At 45.5% G+C, this 23,511-nt stretch overlaps 1 protein-coding gene across 3 annotated transcripts in view; it reads left to right on the top strand.

Moving 5' to 3' along the window:
• The first annotated feature begins 1,083 nt into the window (after positions 1-1,083).
• RAI2 (retinoic acid induced 2) overlaps positions 1,084-23,511 on the top strand; it is a 46,889-nt gene continuing 24,461 nt past the window's right edge. The window contains exon 1 of one of the 3 annotated variants that reach the window (XM_051794902.1): positions 1,084-1,315. The gene's annotated coding sequence lies outside the window, so the exon portion shown is untranslated. Of the gene's footprint in view, positions 1,316-1,360; positions 1,923-17,268; positions 17,488-23,511 lie in introns of those variants that run through there. The other 2 variants (XM_051794903.1, XM_051794904.1) reach the window with 2 other exon arrangements.

Below are 23,511 nucleotides of genomic sequence, written 5' to 3'. Positions count from 1 at the left end.
GACATTTGACTCACTCTTTTGGCCACACTGAGCATGGCATTGATGTTTTCCGAGCTGTGCTTGTCCCTGGGCTCTCAACCTGGGGAAAGTGATGGCCAAAATCCTTCCGTGATGATGGGCAAGAAATAAATGACCAACTGCAACAGCACAGTTGTGCAGTTCAGGAAAAAAAATAAACCTCTTGGAATAACAGTAGTGGATGTTAAATCCCAAGATGCTACGAAATTCCCTCTCAGGCAGCTTGACCTAAATTCCTATGGGCGATGAGGAAGCCACGTATTTGGAGCATATGAAAGAAAACTAGACAAATACCCATAAATTATGGTATGGGGGACATTCCTACTCTCTTTTGGAAGACGGATTAGGCAGATGACCTACTAAGTTCTTTTTTTTTCTTCTTTCACTAATTCCTACGATGTCATGAGTGCGTGTGCTTTACCCTTTCTTAAATCATAATCTGTTTGATCCAGCACCAGTCAAAGGTTTTGAAAAGCCCATTAAACCGCAAGAGGAAATCTCGAGCGGTTTGCTAATATCAACAGAAATCCAGATGGAATTACAATCATCTTTTATGTACATTTGAGGACATATTATGTAATACTAGCCATGGATTTAGTTTAATGCACCGCACCTTCCAATAAGCTGCTGGCGACGCTTAATAGCGATTTGAAACCTAGAAAAAACCTCTTTTGCCCTTGACAAAACCATTTTAAAGCCCAGAGTCTGCGGTCTAGGGGCTTGGGGTATTCAGTCTGGTGGGAAAACGGGAACGCTGGAGAGTGAGGATGGAAAAGACGGCGGAGGAGGGGGGAATTAAAAAGATGCGAAAGAGGTCGGGGGGGTGGGAATAAAGAAAAACAGGAAGTCAGAAACGTGGTCAATCCGAGATTGATGCAGAGGAGACAAGGTCAAAACTTCGAGCAAGCGGAGGGTAAAACATCTGTAAGATTTATGACCAAGGATCACGCTTCCTGCTGCAGCATCCTCCCGGGCGTCGGGGCTGTTCCCAACGTGGCTACCCGGGACCCTCGCCGATCCTTATCCCGTGCATCCCTCTCCGGTGCGGGAGGAGGGGAGGAGGGCCGGCGGGAGGGGGCGGGGCTGGCGGCGGTGGGCATGGTCCAGGTCGGCCAAGCCCCGCTCCCGTTGCTCGCCCCGCCCCGCCCGGCCCCGCCCGGCGCGGGGGGAGCGGGACGCGGTACCGGGCAGGGCAGGGCGGCGCGTCCCCGGCGCCGGCGGCCGCGCTTGACAGAGGCGGGCGGCGGCTTCGGCCCCCATGGAGCCCAGCTAGGGGCTGCCGCACCCTCCACCGCAGGTAGGTGCCGCGGAACGGCGGCGTGCCAGCAGCGCAGGGCGGGCGGAGCGGTGACAGGTTGGCCGGGGCGGCGGCGCTTTGCGGGAATCACATTCCCCCCATCCAGCCCTTCTTCCCACCGGCGGCCAGGCGCTGCGGTACCGCGGGCAGGGCGGCGGCCCCGCGGTCCCCGCTTCGGCCCGTGACTATTGTTTCTGGTGGCGCCGAGCGGGCGCAGCGAGATCCCGGTGGCGGCGGCGGCGGCTTTGTGCGGGTTGTCCCGGCAGTGGGGCTGCGGCGGTGGGGGGGGGCGGAGGGACCGCGGCGGGGACAGGGACGGGGCGAGACCGTGACCGCACGGGCAGAGACACCCACCCCACCCCCGCCCTTCCTCGTCGTCGTCGTCGTCGTCGTGGTCCTCCTCCTCCTTCTCCTCCTTCTGCCTGCGCAACTTCTCCAAAATCACGCCCGTGGGTGCGCGGGGAGGAGCGGCGCGTGCCGCGGTCAGGCATCGCCCCCCGCGGCTTTTGGCTCCTGCCCCACGGGGAGCAAAACACGCACGGCAGGTCACGGCGGCTTTGAGCGCCTGGGTCCGCGCTCTGGGAGAAGGAGATTAGAAATACGGAAGGTGGGTTACAAGATGGGATTATTTGGGGTCCCTCACGCAGCCGGTGACAAGCGAGGAGCGGGAGGAGAATTTACCCTTCCGAAGTTGGGGCAGAAATTCCTCCCGCTGTCGCTCGGCTTCTCGGCGAAGTCTGCTAGGAGGATGGACTGTCACCTGCGTCTCCCTTAATGTGTTTTTTTGGATGAGGCTGTCGCGGGGCATCTGCGCCGGCGTCGCAGTGCTCCGGGCGTGCATGGCGGTGGGTGCCTGGGTGAAGTGTCGTGCTCCAGAAGTTCTGCATCCCTCCGGGGAGATGGTGCAAGCTCACTAGGCGGGAGTTGCAGGGCAGTTATTCTCCTTTTCTCATTTCCCTCACTTTCCCCTCTTTTTTAAGAGATTGGTTTGGCTTTGGTTTAGTTGTTGTTGATGATGATAGTTTATATGCTCCACGAGAAGTATTTTTTTAAAAATAATGTTTAAAATACATGATTCAGGGTATATATATTGTCTAATGGGGATGTATTGTTCAAGAGGAAAGAGTATCTGGTTGCCCATTAGTTCTTCAGGTATTTTCCGTTTAAACTTGATGAGGAAATGTTCTTCTTTTTCCTAAGTAACCTTTCATGTCGTTTATCACTAGCAAATCGGCTTAGTGTTCCTCACAAATCGCTACTGATTACTAGTGTTATGCCTGAAACACTCCATAGGACAGAAATCAGCACACCTCCATGTTTTTAATATGTAAATTTGGAAAAGCTTTCCCTTCCATTTCATGACTCTGAGTGGCCCTGGTTAATCAGATGTAACTACAGTAACTAGTGCAGGCGGCTGCTGATGGCCAGTGCAATTTCTTATGCTGCTCTGCTAGAGCAACCTGATCAATTAATGCATCCTCACTATTTTGTCCTTAGCGTCTCTGATGAATTTTGTAGCATTTCTGTGAGAAGCTCCAGTAAGGAGATGCTGAAGTCTCTTTCACCTTCAGAGTTGATTGAAGCCAAATTTGAAGATGGAATAACTGCTTGAGTTAACTGGAGAGTGACGCTGAATTTCCGTGTATACATTAAATTCTGGAGGTGATCCAGTAGCCAGAGCTATCCAGGTCAGACTGGAAATCACTTCAGTGACGGGTTTTGCAGAGTCCTAATTGCTTCCTACAAAAAAAAAGCAAGTGATAAGCTTTTACAACGCATGTGGATTGCATTGCAAGCATGGGCTGGGGGACAGAGCTAGTCATGTAGTGGGCATGAGGTGTGCAATGAGCAGTTCATGCTGAACACCCTACAACTTCAGGAAGCTGGAGCTCACTGTGCAGAGCCTGCAGCAGTATGAATTACAGGGAAAAAATGCATTTGCATGTAACAAAGGCGGCTGGCTCATCTTCTGCTTGAGGAATTCATTTTTTGAAAAAAAATCTGGCTCCTGTTTTTGCTTCTGACACAAACTACCAGTGTAGCTGTGGGCAAATCATTTCATATTTCCCTCTCTCCCCTCTTCTCATCTCTGCATGACCTACCAAGGGCTCACCTATACTGGGCTGTCAGTTCAGACTCCAACTCAAGCCCTTGACCTTCCTCCAGCTGCCTTGCACTGTCTGAAGCCTGACATAGGTGGTACCTCCCTGCTCCGAGGAGAAACAGTTTGACATTCAAATGCTGCTGCTGGAGCCAATCATACAGACGTAGCAGCCTCGGAGCAACTCATCAATCTCTAATCCTATCCCTCTTCTAATCCAGTCATTCTCTGCTGCTAATCAAATCTCCCGGCCTTGTTGGAGCTGTGTTTGGCTGCGTGCTGGCCCTTGTGTCAGCCTAGCCTACGTCAAGGCAGGGAAGCAGCGGCAGTGGAGATGGGTTGAGCACCACCAGCTCTTCAGGACAGAGACTGTCTGTCACTTGAGGCTGTAAAATCCATGGCACAAGAGGCCTGGTGTGATTTAGAAATACAAATTGTAGCTAGAGGGTAAATTGCAACAGCATCACAAAAAAATGGCCAGAAAATGGCACCTCGGGCGTTCCTGTGCAGCCAGCTGCGTGCATGTCGGGAGGGAACGGAGGTGGAAGGGTGCAGCTCCCTCGATGTAACAACAGCATTCTTATTTTAGCATGGAAGACAGCCAGAGATAAGGAGTGGTTGTCATCCGGCTGGTTGGAGGATTAGAAAAAAAAAAAGAAAAGAAAAGCTGTGTGGAAAAATATTTTGATGTAGGTACTAAAGGAAAAAAAAAAAGCAAATAACCTTGCAAGTGATAGACTAGCTACCTAAAGCTGGCAGAGCAACATCTCTCCCATAAAATCCAGAATGATGCTAATTAAGCCCAGACCCTTTTAAATGACACAGGGCTTTATGTATTTCAGATGTTTCTAGGTCTTAAAGATGGGGCCAAATGTGAAGAGTTTGATGTGGCAGATAGTTTAACCCCAATTACTTCTACATAAATCACGTGATTGTTACAGGAGCTGAGTACAGCTGATGGGTGCCCCAGAGCTACTGATTAAAAAAAAAAATTTCTTTAAAAAAGATGGCAGAGCAGATGAGGGTTTGTGGGAGAAGGGTGGCCATCCTCTCCACAGGCAGGAGAATGGAGATGTGGGAGCTGTTGTGGTGCAGTGTGTCCACTGGTCTGTATGCACAAGCAGCTGAAATGGTGGCTTTGTAGACCAGGCAGCCAGAGAAAGGGACGTAAAATGGGAGCTGACCAATATTCTTGTTATGAAACTGGGATGAATTAATGATTTATGGGGGTACTTTCTTTCATTTTATTTTATTTTATTTTATTTTGAGAGGAAGGAGACAGTCAGTGATGTGTGGTGCTAGCCACGAATGGCTTTGTTTTGCGATCAGGCTGTGCTGGGTCATGCCTTCAGAAACAGCATCTACAGAAAATAATACAGTAAAACAGTTTTCAGCATTGCTTGAGTGTCATAGACAGGAAGACAGGAAGTGTCATTTTCAGGAAGAAAAAGTTTTCCTTCTCTTGAGTTCAAAGCCGTAGGCCTAAGTCCTTCCAGCAGACTCTAGATTTCAAAAAGGAGGTGGCTGTATGAGAGGTCCTAGGCTGCAGGGATCTTTGTTACCTTGTCTCAGTTCTTCCCGGGAATTTCCTTTTCTGGGTTTGCAATGTTGCTGGTCCCTCCCAGGGCACTGAGCTACTCTGTAAATAGGCCACTCTGTGGAGGAGCTGCTCTGCCAGGTGATTTAATGTTGCTTGTTATGCTTTCCTCTTTTCTCCTCCCCCCCCTCCAGTTTTATCCATGCTGTCCTTTAATGTGCAGAGCTGTAACATGGGTGAGGTGAATTCACAGGGTCGTATCTGTAGGATTTTACCAGTCCTGTGGATGGCTGTATGTCCTGGGGGACCCCTGTGGCAGCTGCCACTTCACACTCAAGTGCTGGCTTTGAGTGTGAGTGACTGGATCCCTCTGACTGGGACTTGTTTCCAGTACCCTTTTATATTTCCTAGCTCATAGAATCATAGACTAGTTGGATTAGAGGGGACTTTTAAAGGTCATCTAATCCAACCCTCCTGCAGTGAGCAGGGACATCTTCAACTCAATCAGACTGCTCAGAGCCCTGTCCAACATGACCTTTAATGTTTCCAGGGATGGGGCGTTTGCCACCTCTCTGGGCAACTTGTTCCAATGTCTCACCACACTCATGTTAAAAAATGTCTTCCTTATGTCTAGTCTAAATTGACCATCCTTTAGTTTAAAACCATTGCCCCTTGTCCTAGTGCAACAGGATCTGCTAGGACGTCTGTCCGTATAGTCTGTTCCTGTCTCTTCTGTAGGTGCCCTTTAGGTACAAAAGGCTGCTGTAAGGTCTTCTTAGAACCTTCTCTTCTCCCTCTTGAACAGCTCCAGCTCTTTCAGCCTGTCCTCATAGGAGAGCTGCTCCAGCCCTCAGATCATCTTTGCGGCCTCCTTTGGACCTGCTCCAACAGGTCCATGTCTTTCCTGTGCTGAGGACCCCAGAGCTGGATGTAGTACCCCAGGTGGGGTCTCACAAGAGCGGAGGGTGCCCTCAATCCCACTGTCTGTGTCATTGATGAACACAATAAAGAGCACTGGTCCCAGTATGGACCCCTGCGGGACACCACTCGTCACTGATCTCAATCTGGGCATATGGTTGTTTGGAAATGCTTCTTTGAGACATCAGATACAGAGCTAAATGTTCTCAAAAATTAACCAAAGACCCTAGGGTGGGTCTCCTGTTCCCTTCAGCCTTTTCAGAAAAATATTGTCCTTCAGCTTAGTAGCTTCCAGGTCCCTGTGTTGCTTGCACTCCCCTTGGAGTGCCAAGAGAACAGCCACTACAGCAGAAGGAAGGCAATTGTTGTTGACTTGAAGGACAAGCTGGGTGAGGGTTTGGGTTCCCCCCGCCTCCCCCATGGCAGGCACAGAGATCTTAGAACAAGCCCCAGTACTGACTGTGTCCATAAATCATCTTCTTATAAATCATAATCATCTTGTTATCATTGGATCAATGATTGCAGGTGAGCTCTGACGGGCAAGGGAGGTGAAGGAAGTTTGCTGTGACACCTCACTAAGCTTCAGTGGGGCAAGTGCCCCCCCTGAACATGGTAAATGCAGCTCCAAATTCAGTTAGGCTGATTTTGAAGACCAGTCTCTCTTCAAAGGTCTGCATGTGCTTCAGTTTTTTAATTATTTCTGTGCTTTTCCTGTGGCATGGAAGCAAAAAGGTGGAAGAAGTGCAGTGTCCATCAGGAAGGCCAAAAGGGTAATGGCTTTTGCCTGTCCTAGTAGCCAGTGTGCTCCTCACAGCAAAGCCAGGTTATTTGGAGGAGTGCAGGTCTTGCATTCCAGCAAAAAATAATTTGTTAATGGCCAGAGAATAATCACTTTACTCTGAAAAGCCTCTCCAGCTGCATTGCACCAACTGTTCTTTTTCAGCCTCTGAATCCTTAATGACAGTAGCAGCTAATTTCTCTTTCTGTGTTTTTCTAGCTGCAATGTCCTATTTTCTCTGAGTTTATTGAGAAAATAATAGAAGTCATTACATAGCTACTTGTCACCTTTCAGAGAAGAAAACTTCTCCCTGGCTAAACGGCCAAGTTAGTTACTTGGTGACTGACTCAGACAATAGCAACTTTTTGTAGCTCATCAGCTATTCATCTGTGCTTAGTGAATAAACTAATTAGCTAGAGGAGTGTTACTGAAGTTACAGTCCATGATTATCAGAATACGGTGAATAAACCAGTCACAAGCAGTATGACAATGTACATTCTGTTGCATGTAAGCAAAAAATCCAAGAAACATCTTATCAGGAGTGACAATGTGAGAAATGTGTATTCATTGTGTTAATTTTCTTTTAAATTTGGTTGTCTTTGAGAGCTTATGTGATAATATTGCACAAAACCGTCCTTCATTTAAAAAATACTAGATGGTCCATGTATATCTGTACTAATTAGGTTAAAGAAAAGATGCTGAGGAGAGTTGAACTAGAATGGGCAATGAGAATGGAAGACATGAAAAACTAAGTGAAATGTGAAGTATTTTTGTATTTGCGTGATACACATCTTTCTGGTTGTTGGTGATGGATTGCTTTCCGTAGAGCTGGATCCACACAAGGCCACTGCAAAGCAAACAGGAAGGGCAACACATTGTTTTTTAATCAGGATTTTCTTAACCAAGAAGTCAGGCATCACTGTCTGAATAATAGATGCCTTCATCTCCAACCTTGGTGATGGGGCTGGAGATCAGAAGGCAACTCTCAGCCAGGAGGTCTGCCCTGTTCACGTAGCCAGGCTTTGCTCTCCAGGCAGTGGGATGCTGAGGAGAGGCCAGAAGGAAGTAGGAACATATGTGCAGATATGTGAAGTTATTGTACTTCCCTCCCCCCCTCCCAAAGTGTTGTATACTTCCCAGGGAAGAAAATTAGAAGGATCATTCCTTGTTTAGAAGAATCTTGTCTGTGTTATGGTCTTGGGCAGCTGCCTTTGGGGTTCTCAGAGACAATTGTTGCAGGTGCCAAGCCCGTTGAATTTGCTGTATAGATGCCTGGCCTTGGGGGAGAGTTTTCCACACGGACCACAGGTGAGCAGTTGAATCAGAGGGCTTCACCCAGAGGATCAGTGGAAGCATGGGTCTGCAGCCATGGAAGGTTTCCTGGTGTGACAGCAATGGGTCCCTTTGGCCCAGGATACTGTCTACTGGAGAGAGCATGTAATATATAAATATAAATAAATGTATATACGTATGTCCATAGGCAGACACACGTGTGTATTTGCACAAGCAGATCCTAGAAGAAGGAGTGCCCAGAAGAGCCCTTTGTTGTAGCGTGACATGCTGTTCATTCATCTCTGGTCTCGAGGGGATGGATGGAGTTACCTCTTGCCATTTCATGTCTGGAAGACCCATGTATGGTTAAGGTGGATTCACGAGGCTTCCGTAATGGAAGAAATTGGGCTCTTCACTGCAGCTCTTCTAATTTGTGTGTGCAGGATACATGAAGGGGTGTCTTTCTCTCATGGGGCTGATGGTGCCAAGCTCATTATCTCACATCTTCCCACACCATTGTACCTAAGTGTGTGTTCATTTTGTGGAAAACTGGTTGGCCACGCTCCAGTTGTGCTAGAACCAGAGTAATGTAGGTGGAAGAAAACAGTTGCATGGAATTTATTTCCTTGCTCAGTGAGGGAATGCATCTGTCTTTGGTTTGGGTTTGACATTTAGGTCCTTAACTGATTTTTTTTTTGGATGCTTGGGTAGCAGCTGTGTTTAGCTATGAAATCATCACTTGTCTTTTAGGATGTATTTTGGCTGTCACCACAGCTTTCTGTCTTCTAAAGAGGGGTGTTAAATTGATGGGGGTAGCCCTGGATGCCATCGGATGCTACAGACAAGAAAGTGGAAGCAGTATGTGGCTATGTGCCATGGATCTCCAGATCCATAGTGTGTAACCCCAGAGCTGTGCAATGACCCTCCTGGAGCTGGAGGAACCTAGTACAGCCTCCCACCAGGAATGATTAAGTCAAGAGACGAGGTGGATGCCCTTGACCATGAACAGGCTACAGGCACCTTAGATTCACTTTGGTTACTGGAAAGGCTGGTCAACACTCTTACTTTGTATTTGCTTTCTGGGGGAATGGAAGAACTCTTTACTTTGAAGCGTAAAGACCCAAATATTTTGGGATCTGATGAATCTGAAACCACTTTCCTAGAGAAGAGGTGCCACTGCATTTCCAAGGAGCTGAGGTTCTCAGTCTAGCAGCCTTTTATTTTTAAAAAGGAAGGAGGTGTTTTTATTAGAGTTTCCTGTTTTGAATTCTTTGGTTATAGGGTATGAAGTGGTCAGAGGAGGGAGAGTTATCATTTAGGTCAGGGTTGTCTCTTTGTATTTTCTTATTTGTATACGTAATGTACATATATGAATTATTTATATATATATGTTATGTATTTTGATTTAACAATTTTTTCCCAGTTCTGTTTAAGGCTGCTACTTTAAAGAAATATAAATATGGTTTCCTGTCAGGAATAGTTTACATATAGCTGGTCCTGCCTGGGGCAGAGGGATGGTTTAGGTGACTTCTCAAGGTCCTTTTCAGGACCTTTTCTGTGGTTCTAGGCAGTTACTCAACAAAAGATTCATAGCGCGTTGTGCCGATTATGCTGAAAGGGCTTTGCTATGGCATTTAACATGGATATTTGTTTGAAAAGGAAATAATTGCTAATTGTAGCATAGTTACTCCTGCTGCATCAGACAAATGTTTCTTTAAAGAGGAAAACAACTGATGTTACATTTTTAGACTAGCATCGTGATATGGCTGTGATTAATTTTTCCAGGAGCTTTGTGGTTTTTATATCTGCTTAAGTGTATTAACATTTTAAAAGGTCAAAGGTAAGCTTTAAAATGGATGCCAAATTGAGATGGATGGGAGGAAAATGACATTTACTTCTTGTTACTGCACATTGTTTGAATTTGACCAAAGGCAAAAGCAAAACAAAGAACAACCCTCCCCCCCACACACACACACTCACACACATGTGTGCATGCACAGACAGACAGACAACCATATTCCCACCACCTGCCTTCCCTGCACACCTGGTCTGGGAAAATCTTATCTATCAAGACTGATTAATCATGATAATCATCATTATCATCCTAAAAATATCAGTAGTCTAGTGTCTTCATTTCCAGACAGCCTATGTATCCCTTTCCAAAGTATATCATTTAACTAGTGTGAGTGGACTCTGTAAATAAAAGTAGCTAAAATATTTATATTAGGAAAATATGGCTAATGGGAACCATAACCACAGTATCATTTCCTGCCCTTGCTGTGCTTGAGATGATTTCATTGGGGAAGGGACTGTACCCTCATCCCTATTCATGCAGTTCCTGGCACACGGAGTCCCTGTGAAAACAGAGAATAAAACATGGTGGGAATTATGCCCTTGCTTGCAGTGGCCAGTCCCAGCTGAAAGCAAGGCTTTAGCAGAGCTGCTTTGTGAACATACTAGTGTGCAACAACTTTGGTTTTGGACAAAGTGGCAGAGCTCGGGGGAGGACCGAATCTGTTTTATGTCCATCGTTTCCACTCTTGCCTTTAAATGATGATGGCGGGCTAGGCTGGTGATGTGCCCTGTGCCTTAGGGATCTCAGCCACTCTCTCGTTCAAGGGATCCAACCTGTTTCTGTGGATGTTGTTTCACAAGACAGATTAATTCCCATTGCTTCATGAAATTTACTAATCCAAGATGTGTTGGGTTTTTTTTTTAAATAAAGGGGAAAACCCCCTAAAATTTCTTCAAATCCTTCTTCCCGCTGGTAGCTCGTCAGGGAGGATTCAGACTGCATCCTGCATCAGCCTCTGGCAGCCTCAGCCCCGTGCCGTATCCTGAAGCACATCCCAGCCTCATGTGGACAGCAAGGGCTGTGTCGCCCTGGGAAGAGCCGCACGGTGCCAGCTGTGGCTGAGCCGTCGGTAACCCAGAAAAGGCAGTGCTGCTGTTCCCGTGGCTGTACCTACCCACCACCGTCCAGTAGGCGACATTCCAGCCCCACACTGCAGGGAAAAGCGGGAAGATCCCCCTTGGGGTCCCTGGCGTGGGGAGCTGCTCAGAGCAGAGCAGGGAAGGGAAGGGCTGGTAGCAGCTTCCTGAAGCTGCAGTGCACAATCCTACCCCTGCACAACGGCCCAAGGTGTGTCTGAGGATGGGATAATGGGTGGTCAAATCTTCTTCTCCCTCCCCAAGAAGCACCAAGCTCTTCTAAGCATCCCTTTCTGGCTGCTGAAAATGTTTGTCTGATAGAAAAAAAAAAAAAGGAAAAAATGTCAATTGCTCAAACGCTTTGTTCCAGCATGAAAATGTATTTTTCATTTCAAACTGAATGGATTCTTTGAAGGCTTGAATGCCCTCAGAGTGGAACAAACTAAACAGTTTTATTTTTTCATTCTACCAAAAAAGAAAAAAATGTTCTTAAATCACGCAACCCAAACATTTCTTTTTAATTTTTTTTTTCCCAGTCTGGCCACTATAGCAAACAATTTCATTATTTGCGTAGCTCTAATTGCAGTGATTAAACAAACACAGCGAACGCCGACCCTTTGCAGAGCCTCATCACAGCCCCACAGCCAGCTTGGTCTGTATTTTGTCAGCAGCAAGGGAGATGGGAGCAGCTTTGTGTAGACTGAAAATAAATTACCGACTTTCTGGCATTTTTTTTTTCCTTTTCAAACTGATACACTATCAGTTTAGAGAATGAATAATTTTGCCCTTTCTCTTTGCTAGCAGGCTGAGAGATACCACCCTATTGTGAACCTGGTACAGTTTAAAAAGCATTTGGATTTTCAGTGCTTTGTTCACATGTTACGTTTAAGTTGCAACCTCTGTTGCTGTTATTAGAATAATGTGTAGGGTTGCTCTTCTGTTAGTAATACCTCTGTTAACATAAAGGGATGAAAAACAAACATCTGCATCTGGTTTGGGTTTTTTTTCCGTGAAGGTGGCAGGTACCTGAAAACAGAGTTAAGGAAAATTTTATCTGGCTACAGTTCCATCAAACAGGAACAAACAATTTTTTGGACATTTTTTAATGACATTTATTTATAGCAGGTAGTGCACAGGCGGCTGCTATTTCTCAGCGTGCTGGAAGAATGTTCTCCAGATGGTGCTTACTGTTTATGCTTTTATTCACTTCGCTTGAACACAGCAGCACTCTACACAAAACATGGAAAATTGGAAAATAAAAACAATTATGTTTTTACAAAGTGCCATGTGATTTGCTGAAATGTCTGAGTTGACTGATGAGCTGTGTGCAGGGGCAGTGGGGGGGGAATCACGCCTGTCACAGGAACCCTGCGCCCGAGCACCCACATGGGTCACAAGCATCACCCCAGCTGAGAGGGACTCACCCTTCTCTCCCCAAAAGGTGGGTTTGAGCAGGGCTCCTAATCCTGCCCATATACTTGTGCCTCATCTGCCTCCCTTTTCCTGCACAGGGATTTGACTGAATGTAGGAAAGGGGTTATAACAGCAATGTTTTTGTTGGGTTTTCTGTGACTGTGCAGCCCCAGGGTGGGACAGACACGAGACAAAGCATTTCATAAACCTCGCCTGTGCCATCGTGTTCCTTCATCTTGTAATCTCAGTGAAAAATAAAGAATTAAGGCCTTCAGCTGGTCCATCTGAAAGCAATAGCTAAAGTCAAGACTGATTTCTAAAAGGACCAGCGTGGTTCATGATTTCTGTTGGGTACAAGAGTGAAAATAGATATCCAGATGGTGGGTACGCTCTTGCAGCTTCTGCAGTTATGCAGCTTCTGTAGGACTACTCACAAAAAGCATTTTCAGACTGGAAGCTTTAAATAAAAGACTCTGGAATCTGAAGAATTTTTTTCATTAAAAATCCTTGGGAAAATTACTTAATTATTTAAATGTCATTCAAAAAAACCCCAACAAACCAACCAAACAAAAAAAAAATCCCCAAGCAATTATAAAAATGGTATCAACAAGCAGGGAAAAAAACCCTCCATTTTATTATTACTTTTTTATATGTGTCTCTCTCTATATCTCTATATCAACATATATAATAATAAATAATTACTATAAATTAATAAAAGAATAATTATTAGAAGTTAGTAAAAGAAATAAGTATTTCTGTCTTCTATTAAAAAGGCAGAACAAGAAAACAACAAACCCGCAGCACTTCAGGACAGGTTTTCAAATAACAAAAAACATATACCAATTTTAAACTTTCAAAGAGGACATGATTGTTATTTCTTTGTAAACATGAGCCTTCAGATTCCTTTAAAAACTAGTTTAAAGCTGGCAATACTTTTGTCGAAATTACATTTCAAGAAATTAATATGTAAACAACTGTTGGACTGGTTTTGGGGTTTTCTTTAGTAAACGGGTAGTGCTGCGCAGCACTTCAATTCCTCTCCCTTGCCCATTACCCAAGAGACAGAATTCTTGCTACATCAGCTCCATGCTGTTTATCTTCCGTTGCTCCCTTGGCAGTTATTATTTCTTAATGTGTTAATTGTAGTTCCTGTACCCTGGTGTGTGAGGGTGTGTAATGTTCATGGTAATGATGCTGACATGTTCTCTAGTTCCTGGAATCGCAGTGAAAAACTTAGATGTGGTCTGGGCACGGGGCATCCAGTAAGAGAAGCCAATTAGAAGAATTCAAATAGCATGGAAGAACAAAGTGGGTAATTGGGAAGAGTAGACATTGAGTTGAGATGGTGGGGTTTTTTTTGCTTATTAGGTTATTATTCCTTCTATGGCTCTGGCTTTGTGTGATATATATTTTTTTTAATTAAAACTTGAATTATGTCACCCGCTTTCCACCTTTTAACAGTATTTCACACTAAATTTCATTCCTAATAGCGAGTAGTCAGGGGTAAGGAATGACTTTGCTGAGCGATGGGACTGTTAATTATTAAAAAGAAACCTATGGATTTAAAACAAATTAGACCTCATTAAGCCTAGGTCTGTTTCCACGCGGACCAGCGGACATAAAATAGCCCATCTAGGAATATGGAAAACCGTACTTTTTAGCTGACACATCACTAGTAGAGCTCCTGGGCTGGCATGGGGTGCTCTTTTGGTTCGTGTCAGAGATCCCCAGTCTCTGATCTCAGTTCCAAACCTGCGAGTTTCTTGCATCTCTCCCATTTCCCTTCCATCTTTCCTGTCACCCTCAGCTACCCTTCACATACCACCCAAGCCCGCCTGCCCGCAGGAGTCCTGCCTTGCTCTGGAGGTGTCTGCTGGCCATCAGCAGCTGGGGTCCATCTGGCTGCCTGCATGAGGAAGCCAGCACCTGGACAATCTTGGTACTGAGCAGATTGGTTGTTCCAGGTTTAGTGAAAGAGGAAACACAGGAAAGCTCCTCTTCCTTGATTTTGGAGGGCAGGGAGATCTTTGACTTCTACTGTGGAGCTCTCGCCGTGGCCAGGCTGACAAACTCTTTAGGATAGATCTATCCCCATTTACAGAGATGGTGGGGTTTTTTATTTGTTTGGATTTACTTTGTTATCAAAACTCATCTGTGACTCCTAAGTTGTTTGTACTTCGGAGTTTTTCTGTGATACTTTAGCAAAAATCCAGATGGCTGAAATGATTGTTGGAGGCTGTATGCTCAAACCTGTGTAACCACATATGTTTTTAGCTGCTTTTCTGACATTTTTTGGAGGCAATGGGTGAGTGCATCCACAGGAGAATCCTAATAAGGAGAGTGAAAGGTGGCCTATAGTGAACATTTGAATTGTATGTTCACAGGCACGCCATATATGGGCTTTGCTATCTTGCTGAGCCATCCCCCAAATCTTCTCTGGCATTACAGGCAGTGACACACTCATATCAGGAGAAGAAACGCCCATTCTGCTGGCTAGAAATCAGCAGTAACATTTTGACATCTGTGCAACAGTTTAAAATGAATTATTCAGCACATAGATCGTGCTATTTGAGCAGCCAGCACATCTCTGCCCATTTACTACTGTCAGTCCATGGTGGAGATATCATTGATGCCAGTGGGAACTGAGCACATGGGCTGGGGGTAGGTTTTGGCCCATAGCCTGGAACAGCATTCGACAGCACCCCTGCAGAATATGATAGGAATAATCTTCTTTGCCACCAGCAAAAGGCCGAAAGACAATGGCAGTCTGTTTCTTCTCTTAGAGTATTTTAAACCTATGCAGAAAAAAGGTCTTAGGAATTAAAGAAATCATTAATTGTTTGACTGTTTGAGTTCTGCTTTAAAGAGTAAAACTTGCATGTAATTTTAATGAAATCAGTGTATTGCATATGACTCTCCAGAAGCCCTGAGCATCTCTTGCTACTGGGGGTAGACCCAGAGCACAAACTGGCAGCAGGTCCAGGCCAGTCTCCAGCTTCTGCCAAGTCAGAGGGTTAAAGTGAAGCAGTCTCTAATTCCCATCAGCAAAGAAAATTCATAAGATTCACAACCTGACCAGCATCTGATTTGGAAAAACAAGCTGAACTGCTGTAAGAACGCACTTTGAGAGACTGCAGATGGGGAACTGAGAGGAAACACAGACAACTAAACTCCCAGCAAAACCGAGTCTTTTTAAGACAGGCGTTCAGGAGAGAAAGTGGACATTTATCTTGTGTTTAGCTTTATAATTCAGCAAGGTCATCTGAATTAAAGCAGTGTATGAGCAGTGAGAGTCTAACATCTGCTGTTTCACAGGATACCTGTTCCCTGTAGCTGCATTTTTCAATATCAAATGCGGAATCCAGTATGGAAATGTCCCTTCTTTAAGGACTATGTTGTAGCTGTCCACTGATGCTTATTTAGCAGGTGAAAATTTAGGAGCACTGACATAGCATTGCAGCAATGTGAGTGAAAATCTACCCATCATTGTCCATGTTTTTCAGGTGGCTAACTAAAAATCCAGCCTGCTTCAATTTCTACCTGTTCTGCCATTTATGTGTAGCAAGTAATACCCTGCGAGCTCAGTGCCATACATGAAAAGTGCTGTACCTATTATCCAGGTCACTATAAAACAAATGACTAGTATAATGAAAGTTAAGTAAATCCTTATGTCTTCCTGAAGTGGGTAGAATTTAAGCATATATTTAAATCTTGCATGCAGTAAGAGTGTATCCTCTGATAGTAACAGTGTAGCTGTAAGGTTTTTGAACTCCTCTCTGCGGGTGCATAGCTTTATTTTGAGAGTCCCCAGGAGCTTTGCAATTAGCTGAAAGATGCAAAATTGTGATTAGTACCATGCAGCTCTGGATACTCAGGTGTGGTGCTTCAGAAGGAGGTGGGACCTGGCTTCCTCAGCCGGTCCTTGACAAGAGTTATTCTGCAGCTGATGCTGCTGCAGCTGGGTGAGAGCTGGAGTGTGCAACCCCGTGTGGTTACGCCTGTGTGGTACTTCTGTAGGGGCTAAAATCTGTTCCAGCTTTTGTAGGGCTGCCATCACCAAAGTGTCTGAACCTTCTTGCCGTCTTTGATCCACTCGCCATCACTGCACTCCCCTGGGTCAGAAGGATATTGTCCCCCTTGGACAGGGAGTAGAATTGGCATAGAGAGATGTCAAGCCTGATTTTAATAGTTATTTTTGTGTCCACATATGTGGAGACATCTCTGGGGGAGGGTTCCACACTGCCTAGTTAGGACCCTGTCTGTTGTTACAAAGCTGGTTCAGAGAGGCACCATGTGGGAAGCTCATGAAGGGGGCTGTGAATCTGCATCTCCCCACTGTCAGAGCAGAAGAATGTGCCTTGCTAGTGTAGGTGTGGGGTGGTGGGTGAAGGGGGGTGTGCAGTGCAGAAAAACAAGGAGTAGGGTAAATAGCTGAAGTAATATATGTATGGGGGTGAAGAAGGCTACCTGGTTTTATTGCCAGTTGATTGGAAGGATGTGCGTAGCTTGTGCGCATCCATTAATTAGTGAAGCAGTTGCTCCATGCTGGTATCAATAAAACCTTAATAGTACATGATATCAGCCCTTGATTGCTTCCTTTTTTCCACATCCCCTTGTGAGGATGTGTGTATATCAGTGCAGCTGTGCACTCTATACAGTGTGTATGTGCTGTGGCTGCCTGCATAAGAAAAGGACAGTAAAATAATTTAGTGGCTAGTTACCTCCCATGTGATTTTTCCGAGTGTTTATGAAAGGATCTTTGATACACAGCACTCTCTAATGTGCAGAAAATAACCAGTGTTGTTTTCTTTCCTTTTCCTGAGATATAGTAACTCTTAAAATGGCTCCTGAGCAGGCTTTCCTAGGTACGTGTAGCGGTTGCAGCCTGATGGGTTAGCAACAACAACAACAACGAAAAAGGCTCTCCTTCGTTTCCTTTATATGCACATCATGCAGCTTTCCAAACAGTGCATCAAACACTGCCGGCTGGAAATTTCCAGGCCCATTTCCTGCCTGGTGCATGCTCATAAAGCAAGATTGTCTGTACAGTCCGTAGCTGCAGTACCGCAGAAAGTCAATAAAGAGCTGACCACCTCACCTCTATCAAAAGCAGTTGAGAAGCTCTGCCTCATCTGCCTTATTAAAACCACACTTGACTCCTGCAGAGAAACCTAGCTGGGAACCTTGAAGAGGAGGGCTAAAAAAAGGAGACTGAAATTGCAGTGAGTATTCTACAGCTAGGTCTTGCAGTAAGGTTAAAGAGTGCTTATTGTAAAATAAACCAAAAAGACAGCTTCATTAAAACAAGGAAAATGCCTGCATTTAATGCAATGCACTTCTGACTCTCCCACCTACGATACGGCACAGAGATAAGATGATTAGTTATTGCTGCAATGAGATTTAAGTAGCTCCCTAATGGATTTGTATTTTGAATTTAAATATGTGTATGCCTATATATGCATGTGTGTATATACTTAATATTTGCAAGAAAAGGCATGATGTAGAAATAGATGCAAGAGATAGAATTTATACTGCAAAATATATTTTAGTGTGAGTTTGAAAGGATGTTTGGGTTTTTTTCTTTCCCTTATATAAGAGTAATTGATTGAATGTTTGCCAAGCTTTTAGTAGTATCCATTGGGAATCCTCACCCCCACCTTACCCAGGCCCGGCAGCTTTTTCTCGCCTTAAAATGAAAAAAGAGAGAACTTTAACAGAAAGATCATTGCTTTAGCTTAATATTGTAAGATTTCAGAGATTGAATTTTCTGATAGTAATGAAATGAACCCTGAGTTGTGCCATGAATTTGATTGCAGTTAATTTGATTTTTGAGATGCTCAACAAAGCTAGCCCATTAGCTTTAACTTCACATACCTTGGATTTGTACAAACTGGTGTTTTTATGTATGTATGGGTACAGATAAAATGAAAATCTCTCTCTGGTTGTTCAGTTGTTTGTAGCAATTACTGTCAATGAGTACTTACTAACTATAGTGCTATTGGAAGTAGTATCCTTTGAGTTGCTGACCAGTAATCCCTCTATGTTTATTGCTTTGGTGGTATAGGGTTAGTTTTCCTTTTCACAAGAAAAAATATAGCTGAACATCTCAGCCAGGAGAGACACACGCAGACTCTGTCCTGCAAATTTTTCCAGTTCTCATTGATTCTAATGAGAGTAGTCATGTGAATAGCAGTGACTCTTGTCAGAAAGGACTTTTTTGGCTGAAACTCACAATTTCTGTTTATGTGATTTGCCTCCTCAGACTTCAGAGTGAATGTGCTCCTCTTGGTGTAGTATTTGCCAGGAGGCAATAACTGTGGGATGGGGCATTCCCCAAGGTGGTCCCAGTGTCTGGTCTGTTCTCTTTACATGATTTATTCTTGGTCAGCAGTCAGTAAGATGGTGGAAGATGTCCATTTATATATATGTGTGTATAAATAATACATGCTTCAGATAAGAAAGTATTTGGTGATGTCAGAAAACTAATAACACATGGCTACAGATAACTGAAATAATGTTATGGAGTTGATCATGTGTGGGAAAAACAGGAGGGGAATTATGCAGCTGGGAGAAGATTGGTGACTATAGGGAAAAAAGTATGGAGGATGCAGTTTCCAGAACAGGGGAGAAACAAGACCAGGAAGGGAAGAGCAGGATGATGGGGGCATGCAAGTTGGGAGTGATGCCGGAAGTTCTCCAAGTGATGGGCAAAGGCTGAGCTGCCAAGGAGATAACTGTCATGAACTGCTTGTGGGAGGTCCTGTAAGCAGGGGAGTGCAAAATCTCAACAGAAGTCGGGGGATATATGACTTCATGATGTGTGGAAGGGAAACTGCCCATAGATGGGAAAAGGGTTGGACACATGACTGGACACAAGGCGTTTTGTCTGGATCTGTGCCACTAAAATACACATCAGCACTTGTGGAGCCAGGAACCTGTCTGTCTCCTTCCAGCTCCATGATCCCCAGCAAACCTGCTAGAGGGTCGTTTCCTGGCTCCAACACAGAGGGGCCTGGGACAGCCCTGCTTCTCACTTGGGTTCTTCTACCTGTGTCCGAGGGAGGGCTCCTGAAGGTCACAGCCAGCTGCCCACAGGAGCAAGACCGGGGTACAGAGTCCTGTCTGCCTAAAACATTCATGGTCTGGCCTGGGGTAGAGTGGGGCACTTGCACCAGGAATGATCTGAGAGGTCCCCAGTTTGGGCAGGGTGAGGAGCTGGGTACTAGGGTGTACTGCAGCAGGGAACTGCTGTCCTTCTGCAGGACGCTAGCATGCCCACACCTCGGCAGCATCTTCTTGGATCCTGCCAAGTCACATTCCAGGAGTCTCCCTTGCTTACTACAGGGCAAGGAGAGGTTTTGTTCATAGCTTACTATTTTAGCAGGTTTGGGTTGTTTAATTCTTCTCTTTCCTTCATGCCGCTTTTGGTGTCCCCATCTGAAGGCAATGTGCACAGTTATCTCGATCAGAATTAGGCAAACCTATTCAGCAGCAGAGGAAGGGGGAAAAGCATTAAAGAGGAAGCACTGATGATCTCACCAGAGAGTCCCATAGTGACAAATTTAGCACAGAAAATTGAGGATGGGGACAGAAACCTCATCTTTCTCTTCAGGGGGTGCTGAAACACAGTGCCCTGGAAGTGCTCAGGCATTAAAGCACTCTCTTGGCATGGAGCTGCCCAGTCATGCCGTCTTTTTTGCCCCACAGTGGACAGTGCTTGGTTTTCCATGGGAATATATATCCATGGGCTCATTGCTACCAGCCTGCACCTGGAGCAGCAGAGACCCATACTCCCAAAGGAGAATGCGCCTTTCCCCACGGCTGAGGCTGGAAGCAGTGTGAATCATCACCAAAAAGAATGATACAGCTTCCATACTACCACTGAGTTAGACTAATTCAGAGGCAGCATGTCCCATGTCTCTCAGCCAATGCTAGCCAGAAAGGAAACAATTTTACACATCAGCAATTTTTTATGATTAATAATATCCTGCCTTAATTGAAAAATGGGCTGGTGCCCTTAAGAAAAAATTAAGCTGGAGGAATTAGTATCTAACCTCTTTATAATGAATGTGTATTCTTACACACTGCATATTACTGGCAGTGCTTTTAGAAAGAATAGTGCTGTGTATTGTAATAAAAAATTGTCCCATGTTGTTTGTAGTTGCATGGCACCATTCTGTCTGGCTGACTTGGCTTTAAGAGCCTGAATGCTTGGGAAGAAGCAGTGTGAGGATGCCGAAATCCTTTTAAAGGGAATTTATGTACAAACAGGGGGATGATGTGTAGACTCCAAGCTCTGCTATCAGTTGTTATTGCTGAGAGATATTCACGGGGAGTCGATGCCAGACGGAACATTAGCCATTGCTGGCCTTGGTGCCTTCGTGGGAAGTCGGTCATAAAGTCAGTGAGGGTTCCTGTTTGTTGGATTTTTAAACACCAGTGAATCATTTTACGTAATAAAGCAGTTGTCGGGGTGAGTTTGTGTAAAGGTCTTTGTGAACCACTCTCTACCAAAACAAAGCTTCAGAAGGAGAGAGAGGCGATGCCGAAGGACAGGGAGATTTGTTATGCCCAGCAGAGAGCTGGCAGTTTGACTCTACTGAGGTTTGCCAGGCACCCAGTGGGAGCAGGGAACTGTTGCCTGCTTCTTCCCATCTGCCTGTGACTGCACGTGGTGCCAGAGACGGGGCAAGTCATGACTTCAAGGCATCAGGCTCCTTCCATGGGTCTGGCCCTGGGACTTTGGTTTTGTGTGAAGCAGCCCGAAGAAGCTGGGATTAAAGAAGGTGAGAAGGTCTGAGTCTCCAGTATGGACAGTCGGGGACAAAACAAAGTCATTAAATTCCTTTTGGCCATACTGCTGCCCTGGCATCACCCATCTCTCCTGCAGGTTCCTTGGAGGACTATTGCTTCAGCAGCAGACTCATGTACATGTGAATGTGACATTATTCCCCAAACCTAGAGCTCTTAAATCAACTTAAACCTAGAGCTCTCATCAACTTAAATATTGGTTACCCAATCGCTTAAACATTGTGCGTCAAACCTCCCTGGAAATGTGCAGTGAAAAATTATGCCTGTGGTGGAATCACTGGTGCTTTCCAGTGTCCCTGGCCAAAAGAGTACGAGGAGCCTCCCACTCCTCTCCATCCTGGCATAGTGGGAGGGTCCTCATGAAGAAATAAATACTCTCATGGTGCCATCTTCCTTGGAGGGCAACCTGCCCACAGTTTGGGGCTGTGGAGAGAGGAGGAGGCTCTGGGGAAGGAGCCAGGAGTGTCTGGATGGGGGGCACACTGGCTCTGTAGTGGTGCTGGGAACACAGTGGGGACAGCGCGGGCGAGGCTGTCCTTCCCCGTGCCTTCTTGGCCACAGCCTTTTGGACTGCGCCTGCCCAGAGGGGACCCACAGGATTCTGCCCAACCCTGCTGAGGGAGCAGTGGCAGGTGGACTGGGACTGGTGGCATTTTACTGGTGCCGTGCTGCGTCCCTGATCTGTTGTCACTGCCTGTGTAGGCTGGCCTTGGTGCATCCTCACACCCATTCTCTGGCATCTCTAAATTTGTAGCCAAGGTCTTCTTAGCTACCTCTTCCTTTGTATTTCAGCCAGAGTCCCTATTAAAGCAGACAATAAGGAAGTCTGCATTAAAATGCTTCCTTCCATCCCTCCGTCCTCCCCTCCTCCCAGCCCCATCCTCCTTGTCCCTGGAGGAAATGCTTGTCTCTGCCAAGATCCTGCCTTGCAAAAGTAAACAATATGAAATTGCAATAAAATGTTTTGATTTGCTGGGCCTGACATTCAGAAGCTGCACAACAGAGACTTACAAAAAAGGATCTTCTATAGATAGCCAGTGTGAGAAAAAAATAAATCTCATTTTGGGCGTTACTTAGATCCAAGCATCAGGGCAGTGTGGTTGGAGAACAGCAGATTTTGTCGCCAAACCTGAAGGTTCTTAGGAGGTTTATACTGCAGCATCTGTCAGCAGCTTCCCGCCTGGTATCTGCGGGTGACTGGCCTATTGCACAGTAATGTCAATATTTGGGACTCTGTCTCTCTCTCTGTGTATATGCACTGTTGTTGCTTGACTGGGTGGTGTACTGAAAGCCTTCAGAAGGAAATAGATGAGCTGAAACTTGTTTCCTCCAGGGCTCTTCCAAATAATTCAGAAGAAGGCAAACTGAAATGGAGGTGTAATCCCTGGGACATGAGCTTCCTTGGGCGCTTGTCAGTTTAGCAGGCTGGGTAATCTGCGCTGTCATCAAGATTTGCAGATTAGCTGCAGTGAAGCTAGTTGGCTTTGACATTTCGTTAGGGAAGTTTTCCATAGTTTTTCATCCTCCATCTTGGTGCTGTGAAATACGGCTGATGTAGCTTTGTTATGCTTACACCTTCCAGCGTTCGTGCAAGTTGATGCTGGGGCAGCAAACATCTTATCTGCTGAGGATTTTTTAAATCATCTCTTGTTTATGAAAGACTAACTGGGTCAAAGGCCAATTTTGGGAAGGATCTGCTTTCCCCAGTGCTAACTAATAAATTTTCATCTGGGTATCGTAAGTTACCCAGCTGTTATCTCCCGAAGAACGGATAAAAGCAAACGCTATTTATCCTATAATCTGCAAATATTTTGAAAAGTGAACCAGAATATCAATAAAATGGCTTATCATCAAGGTCTTGTAAGACTCTTAAGGACATCTATTTAGAAAGCAAAATGGAAAATTTAGAGGCAAGAACTGAGCAGATGAGGAGGGAATATGTACAAGTGACAGCATTGTAAATTGTCTTGGGGGTTCAAGGAACTGGGGAAGGACACTGTGTCCTGAAGTCCCTCTTTCTCAGAGATGTCTTTGCTAATAAGCACCAGTTGTTGTTCCTGGTGACAGTGATCGAGGGGGACAAGGCAAAGGATCGCTCTGTGGGCTCTTGCGATGGCGAGCAGAAATGGGTATGTGACCTGATTTATTTATGATGGCTGCATGTGCCCTCACTCTTCTACTTGCTGCAGAGGATGAGTCTGTCTCCTTGGAGCTTCAGTTGCTGTCCCCATTATCCTCTCCCAACCCTTTTCAGATGCTCCCTCTGAAGACTTGCTGCCCCAAGGGCTGGGGCATGCAGGTGATGTGAGCTGGCACTGAAGGATGTGCTCCAGAGGCACAACTTGCAGGCCAGCTGGACACGAGTCCCTGCTGTGGAGGAGTGCTGCTGGCCACTGTCTTTGTGTGTCTGTATTCCCAAGGGCTGTCCCATTGCT

Source organism: Manacus candei, unplaced genomic scaffold (assembly GCF_025592945.1).
Source record: "Manacus candei isolate 608988 ecotype Guabito, Panama unplaced genomic scaffold, ASM2559294v1 h1tg000041l, whole genome shotgun sequence".
NCBI lineage: Eukaryota > Metazoa > Chordata > Aves > Passeriformes > Pipridae > Manacus > Manacus candei.
This window is presented reverse-complemented; position numbering and strand designations above follow the sequence as displayed.